We start from the raw sequence: 6,936 nt of genomic DNA, 5'->3' as shown, positions 1-6,936 counted from the left end.
TTGGCACTCCCTTCTCCACTCATCTGCAGAAGATTCCCATTTATCAGTGACTGACCATCGCGCTGGGCTGTGATGCAGCTGACTTTCTGGGGATGTAGAGCGTGAATCAGGTCTGCTGTGGTCCTCTTCGTCTAGTCGCTCTCTGGACTGTGACTCAGAAGACTTCTTGGTTTGAGATCTGGTCGGGAGATCAGACAAGTCATAATCTTGCAAGTAGTTAGGGAGGGACCGCTGCCTCCTGGATCGTGCACTAGACTCTTTATCCGAGGTGGTAGACATCTTGCTCCGCTGCAGGCTCTGGATCCGGCTCGAAGGACCACTTTGTGCAGAAGAGGACTGGCTTCTTTGATTAAGATAGTTTGTGGATCGTTAGGTAGAGCTCACAGCGGGTGATCGGTCAGAATCACGCAAGATTTCTTCATTGGAAGTATTTATTGAATTTACAACTGCATGATTGAATATGTACATTGATGTGTGGTTTTGTAAAGACGCACACAGAATAAAGCAGTTGTATCAAGGCAGGTTGTAAGTCCGTACGGTTAGCGTACACTACCGGCAAAAGTCTCTGACAGAATGCTACCCACGTGCAGCGATCCTGAGTCAACTTGTGATTGGCTAAGAATCCAGGTGAAGCAAGGCGTCTTCCAGTAGGAGAGAGAGAGTCACAGTAAAGTGTGTGATGCTTAGCGGCCACAAGGGGGCCTTTTTTACATGGGCGCTTGAGAGTTGAGAGCGTTTTGGCAGCGCAGCATTTTTTTTTTAAGTTGAGACGCTTTGCTTGTTGATACGGAATATCCATGAAAGTGTTACTAGTATCTCATTTCACACATATTTAGTTTCTGAGTTGATTCTATATTAAAATGTTGATTCAATGTAACGTATTTTCTCTGGCTCTTGTTTTAAATTTTTTTGTTCCATACCGTTATTATGTTTGTTGTTGTCATCTGTTGATGTTGTTCAAGCAGAATGTAGCGGCTGGTCGGTGTGGTATTAGTCCCGCCCCTCCTCCACTGCGATTGGACGGTTGGGTAAAAAGTGACAGTGATGAGCGCTGCATTTTACCCAATGTTGAACAGTCTTCAACTCTCGGCGACCTGTTAAAAACGCCGAGCGCTTCAGCGTGAAAAAAAAAGCTCAGCGCCTCGTTACGGCGCTGATCCACTTGTCCGTACGACACTCCTGTCGCGCCGCTCTCCACTATATTCCTATGGGTGACGTCAAGCAACTTTGACGTGCCCGCAAAGCATTCCGGGAAGGCTGCGCTTCATTTGAAAAAATGCTGCGCGTCAAAAATCTGGCCGATGCCCATCTTTATGCAAATAAATTCCATTAAGCGCGACGCGTCTATCCAATAGAAGCAGAGCATATGGAGACGGAGGTCCTCATTTAGGCAGAAAATGCCTAAATTGAATTAGGTTGTAGTAGCCTGGTTCTACCAGACTCTCGTACATTTCATTTGTACAGAGAGTCTGGCCTCGCTCCATTGAGAAACGTTTACTTCCTTGAAGGCGGGTTCTCTGTTAAAGTTCAAAACTATTGGATCTGCCCAGAGTCACTCAGGATCTGCCATAGCCAATCGCTAACGTGTGGTCGTCCGAATGATCAGAGGATTATGTTTAGAATAAGATGTCTGTCTTTTATAAAGTTTATAAAGCGACGAGAATACTTTTTGTGCGCAAAAAAAAAAAAAAAAACGACTTTATTCCACTATTCATTTCCTTCTCTCTGTTCCTCGAGTCTTGATAAAGCAGCGCGTCTGTGTGTTGTACGTCACACGTAGGCTCACTATTGGCCGACGCTAGTCATGTGTGTGATAACATAAACATCATCGTTCTCAGCCACTCCCTCTATTCGCTGATTGGTCCTACAAAAAATTTGTTTCTGGAAACCTAAGAATATACAGCAGTCCCAGACGTAGTACTGAAGGAAAATGAAATTGAGCGGAAGTACGTAGGAGGGCGGAGCCAGGCTAAGGTTGTAGGCAGGCCCGGAGTGGGTAATCGGGAGAATCGGGAGTATTCCCGGTGGGCCGCTTCACTTTTGGGCCGGTCGAGGTTTTTTTTTTTTTTTTTTTTTTTTTTCACATTTCAATGTCACATCAGTTACATTAGGCTACAAACGTTCCGCATTCTGACACCGCAGCGCACAACTCAGCATGGGTTGTACCATGTGAGGGAGTTCTCCCCTCCCCTCCTATAGAATTGGTTGGGTCCATAGCCCGTCTTTTCAAAACGTTTTCTCAGGGAGGCTACCGCGGCACCGCCTGCGCCTACTGATAGCTGGGCCGGCCGTAACGGTACGCGTCAGGGAGGATGGATGGGAGGAAGAGGCCAGGAGGTATGGAAGCTTTGTTTCCGCCACAGAATAAAACATTTTAAAAGATAATTGCGACTTTTTATCTCACAATTGCGAGTTTACATGAGAAAAAAAAAATCAGAATTGCGAGATATAAATTGTCATAATTGCGTGAAATAAAGTCGCAATTGCGTGATATAAAGTCAGAATTGCCTTAAATAAAGTCGCAATTGCGTGTTATAAAGAATTGTGAGATATAGAGTCAGAATTGCGTGATATAAAGTCGCAATTGTGTGTTATAAAGTCAGAATTGCGAGATATAAAGTCAGAATTGTGTGAAATAAAGTTGCGATTGCTTATTATAAAGTCAGAATTGCAATAGGCTATATAAAGTCAGAACTGCGTGAAATAAAGTCGCAATTGCTTATAAAGTCAGAACGGCAAGATATAGAGTCAGAATTGTGTGATATAAAGTCATAAAACGTGTTATAAAGTCAGAATTGCGAAACATGAAGTCAGAACTGCAAGATATGGAGTCAGAATTGTGAGATATAAAGTCAGAATTGCGTGATATAAAGTCGCAATTGCTTATAAAGTCAGAACTGCAAGATATAGAGTCAGAATTGTGAGATATAAGTCAGAATTGCGTGAAATAACGTCGCAATTGCGTGATATAAAGTCAGAATTGTGTGAAAAAGTTGCAATTGCTTCTTATGCTTCTTATAAAGTCTAAGTGTGTAATATATTGTGTTGCCACTAGAGCGCGCTGTTACGTTGTCTGCGCCAGTGCTTTTTTGTATACATGTCTGCATTAGCTGCCCTTGCGTTCTGTTCAGTAAAATCAGCTATCGTGCAGTTACACTCGCTGTCTTTATTGTCTCCAGTATCTTACATGGTGTCAGAAGTGTAACATGGCTTCCCCACAATTTGAGCACCCAAAGATTGACTGGGAGGCTGCAGATTTATAACAGGAATTCGACCGTTTTCGGAGCCATGTCACGTTTGTTTTTGATGGACCACTATCCGAACTAACTGCAAAGCAGCAAGCCGGCTGGCTGGGTACGTGGATTGGCGGTCAAGGCAGAGAAATTTACAAAACGCTCAACTGGGCTGAAGGTGAGAAAGAAGATCCCAAAAAGGTGTTAGACAAATTTGAGAAATATATCAGACCAAGGAAGAATAAGAGGATAGCTCGTCATCGTTTTAAGCAGAGGAAACAAGACGCAAGTGAGAGTTTCGACCATTTCGTTAAAGATTTACGGCTACTGTTAATGGATTGCGCATATGCAGACCCTGACGACATGTTGATTGACGCAATTATCGCGGGTGTGCGTGAAAAACGAGTGCAAGAGAGACTATTAGACAAAGGAGAGGAATTGACACTAGCCAAGGCTATTGAAATCCCTCAACAGTATGAGATGTCTCAGAAACAATTGAAAATAGTCAGAGATGATGCCACATGCTCTCAGGTGTCCACTGTTGCAGAACGTGTTCAACCTAAGCCTTCTGGCCAAAGCAGAAAAACACGCTATCCAGATCGCAAGTTCACTCAGTCAAAACCATCAGCTTTCTGTGCTAGCTGCGGTAAACATCCCGATCACAAATGGAACGAGGGCAAATGTCCAGCCAAGGGCTCAACGTGCTCTTACTGCCACAAGCCCAACCACTGGATGGCAGTGTGCCGTAAACGTGCTGTTCACACACTGAATGTTGAAGCGCTGGAGGAGTCTGATGATGAAATACTGAACATTAGCATGACAGAAGTTGTCCATCCAGCAGCTGCATTAACTGTGGACAAATGGTCAGTGCATTTGATGATACTTTCACAGAGAGTCCAGTTCAAGATAGATACTGGTGCCAAGTGTAACACTTTGACTCTTGACAGCTACCAGCAACTTGTGCACACGGGTGAATTAAAGCGTTCTAAAAAGCTGTTGCGTTCCTACTCCAATCATAAGCTCAAACCAGTCGCTGCTGTAGATTTATCAGTGCACTATAAACAGTGTGTCACTGATGCAGAGTTTGAAATTGTGGATATTGCACAGGAAAGTGTGCTCAGCGGGGCCACGGCTGAAGCTTTGGGTTTGATAGCAAGGCTGAACTCTGTACAAAATGTAGCTGAAGCTGAGGCTGACTCGCCTATGGAGGGCATTCTCGAACAAGACATTGTTCCTCAAGGCCTTCATGACTTTCCTGAGCTAATACGGACCACAGGGACTCTACCAGGGAAGTACACAATCAAAATAGAGCCCAATGCTAAAGGTGTTGTCCACCCTGTGCGCAGACAGCCAGCTGCACTCAAGGGACAGATTGTCAAAAAACTGCATGAAATGGAGGAAAATGGCTATATAAAAAAAGTCGAGCAGCCCACTGAGTGGGTCAGTTCAATGGTGGCGGTCTCTCGGGGAGACAAGTTAAGAATTTGCATAGACCCCAGCGATTTAAATAAGGTAATTAAAAGAGAGCATTACCCCATGCGCACCGTTGAAGAAGTTGTGTCATCTATGCCTGGAGCACGTATATTCTCAGTCCTCGATGCCAAGTCAGGTTTCCTCCAGATCGAGTTAGATGAGGAATCATCATTCTTAACAACCTTCAACACACCCATTGGTAGGTTTAGGTGGTTGAGGCTACCGTTTGGAATCAAATGTGCTCCTGAGATCTATCAGAGGATCATGGATGGCATGCTAGAGGGCATTACGGGAGCAGTGGCCATTATGGATGACATCTTGGTTGCGGCCCCCACTGTGAAGATGCACGATGAAATCCTATGCAAAGTCATCGAGAGAGCAACAAGCTACAACCTGAAGCTTAATTTCAATAAGTGTCGCATTCGCCAGAGCCAAGTCCCATATATTGGCCATTTACTCACTGCAGAAGGTCTGAAGCCTGACCCAGCCAAGGTCCAAGCTGTCAGGGGCATGCCAGAACCTGTTGACAAGGAAGGGGTTCGCCGATTTTTGGGGTTTGTGACTTATTTATCAAAATTCATACCAAATCTCAGCGAGGAAGATGCACCGCTGCGTCAGCTCCTGAAAAGTAATGTGGAGTTTGCGTGGCAACCTGCTCAGAAACGAGCTTTTGCAAGGCTCAAAGAACTGTGTTCACACCCCCCCGTACTGAAGTACTTTGACCCATCAGAGCCAGTTGAAATTTTCTGTGATGCAAGCAGCAGTGGATTAGGTGCTGTGCTTTTCCAGAACAATCACCCTGTTGCTTTCTCTTCTAGGTCTCTGACCGATGCCGAGACCCGCTATGCGCAAATAGAAAAGGAAATGCTTTCTATCGTCCATGCATGCACAAAATTTCATCACTACATCTTTGGAAAGTCGGTCACTGTGTATAATGACCACAAACCGCTGGAGGACATCTTTAAGAAATCACTGCTTGCCACCCCCATGCGCATACAGAGGATGCGCCTGCGCATCCAATGGTATGATTTGACTGTCAGGTACAGGAAAGGGAAAGATATGGAGCTGCCCGACACACTTTCCAGGGCGCAACTGTCACACAATACTCCAGAATTGGAACATTTGGAGTGTGTATCCATGCTGAACTATGTGGCTGTAAGTGAAGAGAAGTATGCTGAGCTTCAGGAATGCACAAAAAAAGAGCTGAGCACTTTACAACACATCATCCAGCAAGGTTGGCCAGAGCACAGGAGAGACGCCCCAACTACTGTTCAGCCATATTGGGACTCAAAAAGCCAACTGACCATATGTGATGGAGTGGTGTACAAAGGGCTGCGTATAGTAATTCCACCCACCATGAGACAGCACATGTTAAAACTCGTACACCAGTCTCATTTAGGGATTGTGAAAAGCAAGCAGAGAGCGCGGGAAGTGCTCTACTGGCCGGGCATGAGCACAGAGATAGAGGAGGTGGTGAAGAATTGCAGCAAATGTGCAGAGTTCCAAAACAAACTACCAAGACTGCCTCTAAAGTCAACTGAAACCCCAGAACTGCCATTTGAGCTAGTGGCTTCAGACATCTTTGAATTTGATGGCAAACATTTCATTCTTCTCGTGGATTATTTTTCGAGATACATTGAAGTGGACGAGCTTAAAGATCTGAGAAGTCGTACTGCCATTGAAATATTGAAATCACAGTTCAGTCGTCATGGGATTCCTACTGTCCTACAAACAGACAATGGGCCCCAGTATGCGTCAGAGGAATTCAGAGATTTTTGTGAGAGCTATGGCATATCACATCTCACATCATCACCTCACACACCTCACTCAAATGGAGAGGCCGAGCGTGCAGTACAAATGGTGAAAAGGCTTTGGAACAAAGCTCCAGACAGACATTTGGCATTGCTGGACTACAGAACAACCCCCCTAGAGACAGTAGAGTTGTCCCCAGCGCAGCTGCTCATGGGCAGAAGACCCAGAAACAAACTCCCTGCAGCTCAACAACTGCTTATCCCAAAGGCCTACAACTCTTTGAAAATCAGACACCTGCTCAATAGGTCCAAAGCTTCCCAGAAGTACTACTATGACAAAGGCAGGACGATGCACACTCGCCCTGCGCTAGTGCCAGGCGAAGAAGTCAGAATGCAGCCCTACCCTGGCCATGCCAAATGGTCTCCAGCTGTTGTCATTCAGCATCACAGCAGCACACCCAGGTCTTACATCGTCAACT

Source organism: Scardinius erythrophthalmus, assembly GCF_964197995.2.
Source record: "Scardinius erythrophthalmus genome assembly, chromosome: 11".
Lineage (NCBI taxonomy): Eukaryota > Metazoa > Chordata > Actinopteri > Cypriniformes > Leuciscidae > Scardinius > Scardinius erythrophthalmus.
This window is presented reverse-complemented; position numbering follows the sequence as displayed.